General features: G+C 39.4%; 1 long non-coding RNA gene across 1 annotated transcript; it reads left to right on the forward strand.

Annotated features, from left to right (window-relative positions):
* Positions 1–2,710: 2,710 nt before the first annotated feature.
* LOC147324214 (uncharacterized) lies at positions 2,711–6,314 on the forward strand. The gene is made up of 4 exons (XR_015130524.1): positions 2,711–3,594; positions 4,070–4,145; positions 4,866–5,026; positions 5,136–6,314. It is a non-coding gene; the product is annotated as an uncharacterized LOC147324214 (long non-coding RNA).
* The last annotated feature ends 74 nt before the right edge of the window (positions 6,315–6,388 follow it).

Raw genomic sequence — 6,388 nt, forward strand, 5'->3', positions numbered from 1 at the left:
AAGATAATGCAGCACTTGATCCTTTTATTGATGTCACACAGATACATACAGGTCATTTCCTAAAAAAGGGAAATGTACTATTAACATTCTATTACATGTATGTGATTATTACAGATGTAATTCATATTTCAGAGTAGTAATAGTAAATTACTTCGTGTAATCAAGATGAGAGACCACGGCTATAAAAGCGAAGGTGGATTTGGGAAGCCTGTCGCAGCCATGTCCTGTCCGTATACGCGACCAACCCATTGCGGAAGGTGCAAGATTGATAAGGAGAGTCCTCAGAATTCAGCGTATATTGCGGGATAGACAGGATCCTTTAGCTCAGCGCGACAGTGTGCTCATAGAGAGATATCGATATTCCCGTGAGGGTATTATTTACTTAACCAACTTGTTGACGAGGGGGTGCAGGACCACCACCTGTCTTTTTTTCCTCTGCCCTTTTCTTGGTTGCTGTTATGAACAAACTAACAGAGTATTACAGGCCAGTATTACCTTGCCAAGAGACGCAAAGCAATCTAAGAGATAAATATTACCATTCTGTAGAATACTCCTGTATTCCACTTTTACTTGTTCCCATGTTCTTGTGGGTCCTGTTGTGGCTCTAATGTGAAAGGGGATATAATATAACATATTATAATATAATATAATGCCATATGATATTGGACAATATAGTGTCATATGATAGATCTACCCTACCGCCTACTGGTGTTGGCCAGAGGGGTCGATGGCGCGATATGGCAGCCTGGCTACAACCGTAGCTGCCTCCACCAGTGTGTGAATGTGGGAGTGAATGAATAGTGGTATCGTAAAGCGCTTTGGGTGCCTTGGAAAGCGCTATATAAATCCAATCCATTATTATTATTATTATTAAATTACCTACGAGTTTGATTTGTCAGCAACTTTCTGCCAGCCCTCTCTCCTTGCTTTTGCAGCCTTTGCAGTGTTCTCTTGCGTTTTAATTAAACTCTGAAACTCCTGAAATCCCTCACTCATGAGTTCTTGCTCTGCTGCCGGAAAATACCGAGCACGCCCCTTCGACATTTTCGCCGACCAATCAGCGGGTTGACGATCAATGTTTCTACTATCGATGCGTAGCCCCTTTTACGACACCCAGTGATGTCACATTCCTGCGTCCAGCTGTAGTAATCGTCAACAGCAGGTGTGTTCGGGGAACCGGATTAGCGAGCTCACGGTTAGCGCGATGATTTGATCTTGGATGTGTCATTTGATCTTGGATGTAGTAAGCGACGTACGAAGAACGGGCCCCTGCTCTTGTTCATCTGTTCTGTCCTCGTTCTCCTCTCTCTCCCTCTTTGTGCTGACAATCATCAAATATACAGTTGAAACCAGATATTTACTCTTCAGATAAAAACACTTTTTTAATTGTAACATCAAATCAGACTAAATGTTTATTTTTTTAGATTGATAAATATAAAAAACATATTTGTTAACTTTAAGAGTAAAGAGAGAAACTATCTGTATTTCTTAATTGCAAATGGCACCAAATTGTATTCAAACTTGAGCCACACTTATGGAGCTCCACAGTTCTTTTCCTGGTGTTTTGGTTGATATCTCTTGATTTTCCCATGTCAAAGAAACAGGCTCTGTGTTTTGCCTTATATGCATCCACAGCTGTGCCACCAATTTACTCACATGGACTCTACTAACCTATCAGAAGCTTCTTCAGCTCAGAATGGAATCGTCTGGAGTTTTCTTATTAATTAACAATAAACTTAGTGTACATGTACTCCTAAATTTGATGAAAGTGATAAAAAATAGACAGCTCTGTCTCTCTTTATTCTGACATTTAACTAATTCAAAATATATTTCAATATTTATCTAAAACAAAAATTTACTCTAAATTGATGTTGTACAGTAAAAATGTTTTATGTTTTCTCCCTAAAGTGTATGTAAATATCTGGTTACAAATGTGAATATCCTGCTGTGTACTGAAATCCCTCTTGTTTTGCATAGAAATATACTGAACAACATACAAAGCATAATATATAAAATAACATTTACCTGAGTTTTTTCTTTGAAAGAAGCCTCTAATGTCCATTCTTATATTTCAGTACATAACTGAAACCGATTTAGTCGGGGAGGGTAAGAACTGAAAATATGAAATAAACACACGTAAGCTAAGACTCTCTAAAAAAAATAGCATTTGTTCGGCTTTTCATTTCGCCATTTGTTGATTCACTTGAAGAGCAAGTAACGTAATATTGGTCAAGTGATCAGTTTCATATCAATCTTTCGTGATGCACCGTCATATTTACATTATTTGTACGGTACGAATGATTTGCTTTGGTACCTGGTCAAACTTAAGCTCTCCTTAGTATGGCTGGCTCCGTCTCTCCAACAGCGCACTCACTGCTGGCAGCAGCTGCCCCGCCCCCTCGCTCAGTCGCTTAGTGCCTGAGCTCGGATCATACCAATATCAGGGGGGGATTCACGCACAGTCGTAAATTCCCACAGTGTGCACTATGTGCTTCGAATATTGTGTGTACTTTTTGTTTTATACAGTTGTCAGCCAGGCATCTAACTATGAAAAAATTACACTCCAAAAGACCCCGGGCTTCTGACAAAACAACCCGGGCTTAAGCCCAGTAAGCCACCCCCACGCTCCGCCCCTGACCCTCCCTACCCCGGATCCAACGCCACCTCCCCCATGATGTGGACATCGGGTCAGCTGGAGGCGCAGTCGAGAGATTGCAGCGGTCCCAGATCAGGTGTACACACTGGAACTCTTTCCCATGTTGCTTGTCTGTGTTTATTGTGTTATGGTGTGTTGATACCTGTGCATTCCTGTATTATCCTTTTGTGTTGCACATTTCAATGTTTTTTTTCCCTCGCTACCTGGCCTGACCTGTCTCCCCAATGTGATGTTTGTATTGTATGTACGGTCGGCAAGGTCTGTCATCTCGGTTGTGGGCAAAAGACCTGCAACTGACAAATAAAGGCTATCTCATCTCATCTCATCACATGCATTAAAATGTCAAACTAACTCTCATGAGTACCAAGGCTGTGTTAAACTTCTACATAATAATGCATACTGAATCTGAACTGAGCCTATCAAATAACAAAGTGTGACTGAAACGACTGTTAACAGGTTATAATGCTAGATGTGATATGTCCCTTAACTACCAAACGCAACTTAATTTCACAATATCTTTGTTAACGTTGCATATTACTATGTTGTCATGAACGCACCACGAATCGCGCTATGTTTGAGCAGATCTCAAAATATCTGGATGGGTTTTGAATGCTCTGGCACGAATGAATCCACCATGCTGCTGACACCTTGCACACTGTTTTTAACGCTTCCTTTGGGGAAGGCTAGTTCGCTAGCCGGGTAACCAACCTAATAACCTAGCTCATAACAGCAGGCGTTACATCACTTTAGTTCGTGTCACACCTGTGAAATAACGGTCTAAAGAAGTTGACACTTTTCAGTCCATGTAACAGGCACTGTGGCATTAGCATGACACACTGACCTTTCTAGCTGTAACAAACGTGCAGAAGCTTTAGTGATTTATCAAATTTGTGTTTCAGAGAGGGGCTGTCAAGACGCGACTGCTTTCAACGCGCACTGTGAGTAAAACTGGAAAGCTAGTTAAATGTTGCTTTGTGTTTCGTAGTTAGTAGTTTTAAATAAGCTGGGAACGATACCTGCAAATTTGTTTTTCTTAGGAGTCACTCTGCCTATTAGCTCTGCAGCGTCGGCTGCTTGTCATTTCCTCTAGAAGAAAACGCTTAGTGAATTTTGTTAAGGCCTAGCATGCGAAGCTAACAGTTACCTATTTACGTAAGCTAACTAGATAGAGTGTTCATAAAGGGTACCTTTATAGCATTAGCATTGCGTGATAGCTTAAAATACCAACACCTTTTCGTGTGGTGTACAGTGTAAATATTTAGACTGTAGTGGCGACTATCTAGTCTCGTCAACGAGCTGCTGTGCTAATGCTAACTGTGACGTTGGAGTATTGAGGCGTTAAACCGGCCTGTCTTATTCAGCGCAGTCTGTTAGCTGCACGATGCTAACTTGACACTTTTTTGCTTGTTTAAGGAGTTTGAGACAGAAGAAAAGATGTCCTGTCCATGTGCTTCGGCTGCCAGGTTGTTCCTAAACACTGCTAACAGAGGTACGAAAGGGAAGACGCACACACTCCCTGCCCTACAGCTGCGTTAAGCTGCATGACATTGAGCTATTTGCTTCAACTTGTGGAATCAGGGCCCCAGCTGACCTAGATTACTGTTTGTTATGACAGTTCTGTAGCTAACGTCAACAGGAGGTAAAAAGGTAATTCATGACAGTTTAGAAGCTAAAGTTAGGACAATGTTGTCACATCACCTACGTTTTCGTATTTCAGATTTTAGACCAACAATACATATGATTTCATGACAAACAACAAAAACATAAGGAGCGATTTTACCCCATGTAAATACAATGCTTGCATCAGACCGTGAAGTACTGCTCTTAATAATATACATGAAATAGAAATATGGTCTTTGGTATTATGGTATTTATGCATTATGTAGCCTTATAACATGTAATATTAGACATGTTGTTAAAATGCCCCTTTTTAAATCTTTAAACGTTTCTAAAAAACATTTTTGTTTTACTTTTAACCTTTATTTGCCCATTTCCCAGACACACGTGAAGCCTAATTGAAAACTAAAAGAAAATTTAAGTGAAAATATTATGCCCTCTTCCCCCAAAATTAATGCTAAGGACACTATGCATTGTATAGGAAAACGCAATTAAAATCATATGTAAATGTCATTAGTTTTCAGACTTATGGCTGATAGAAATCTAAAGGGATGTTGCTTTTTTTAAAATTTTTAAATTTTTTTTTCAACAGGACTGTCGTGCTCTCGGATTCAGTTGTTTTTTCTGAGTCGTCACGGGTTTCGAGAAACTCATTTGCCTCCTCGAGTACGTGTGAGGTCGTTTTCAGAGACCTCTGTCTGTTATGGCTCTAAAGATGGGACAACCAAGGATGGTGGAAGTGATGGTGGAAAGGTAATCTTTATTTGCAACATTTTGTAAATGTGGACGTACACAACCTAGTTAAAGCAGTGGATGATAATACTTTAATTTAACACGTGCTAACACAGTTGTTTTTACACAGAAGAGCCTCAGTGAGGGGAAGAGAATGTCTGGCTCCGGAGGATCGGGTAAGGGTGGAAGCCAGCTACGCTGCCCTAAGTGTGGGGACCCCTGCACACATGTAGAGACCTTTGTATGTGAGTTCACATATTACTCTTCAACAATTATTTACAAATGGTCTAACTGTTGAATGATGTCATGTCATGTTGTGTCAGTTGTGGAAATGTTTGTGTCCCAGATGTTTTCTTACGATATAAAGTTGTTGTTTACCAGTTGTTAAAAAAAAACAAACCAAAGTAAATAAACTGATTATAAATAAATACATGGTATTATCACTGCTAGAAAACTAATGGTTGCTGAATAAATGGTTGCTGTTACTGGATTCCTCTCAACATGGATGATGAGCAGGGAGAAAAAAAGATGAATTAGACGTCACTTAAATTCATGATTTAGTGTTAAAACATGTTAACATCAACTTTCATATTTCTCTGTTACACAGACCTTTGTGCATGGAAATAACTATAAACACTAGTGTAAACACAGGAGATGAATAGTGCACCACAAACCACCACTTCAAGTATTTTCCTGGCACAGCTTGTCAAAATAAAGATGTGGATATAAACTGTGTAATGTCGGTTTTATTGCTGTCTCAGGAATGTTTTAGAGTTTGCGGTGCCACATAAACATTTTGACTCATTGCTTTAAACCAAGAGGGGCTGGTATATTTGTTTTTACGACTTTCTGACTTTAAATCGGCCAATCATAGTGAGTACTATCAATTAAAAATCACATTTACATCAGCTGTACCTGCTTTATTAATTTTTGCCAATCTAAATCTACAATACACTTTCCAGACAGAGAAGTGGTTTATGATGTACAGTTCGTGAGCTGTTTAACAATTTATCCTCTTATAGACCACAGGGAAAAGGTGGAGGTTTGTTTTGATGCTCAAATTAAAACAAAAATAAAAGCTTGAGAATCAGGTGTTCCAGTTAGGAGGATAAAACCTGAGTTGCAGGTAATAAAGGTCTTTATAAACAAAGGCCTAAGAAAAATCAATATCTGGGTTTTCATTATTTCTCAGTAAGACAAACAAATGCAGAAAATGTTGAGCTTTTCCTGTTGTCTAGGGGTAGATGGTCGACACCACACTAGTCAGTCAACACATCTCAGAAATATTCATGAACTATCTATAGCTTACAGAGGAAATGAATATGAGCAGCTACAGGAAATCTGATGGGGTTATTGGGGAGTTTATTTTCTTAAGCCTGTAAT

The sequence above is a fragment of the Aulonocara sp. 'chitande type north' Nkhata Bay genome, linkage group LG7 (genome assembly GCF_057382095.1).
Source record: "Aulonocara sp. 'chitande type north' Nkhata Bay isolate Kocher_YH1m ecotype deep benthic linkage group LG7, A_spYH_male_GT1.1, whole genome shotgun sequence".
Lineage (NCBI taxonomy): Eukaryota > Metazoa > Chordata > Actinopteri > Cichliformes > Cichlidae > Aulonocara > Aulonocara sp. 'chitande type north' Nkhata Bay.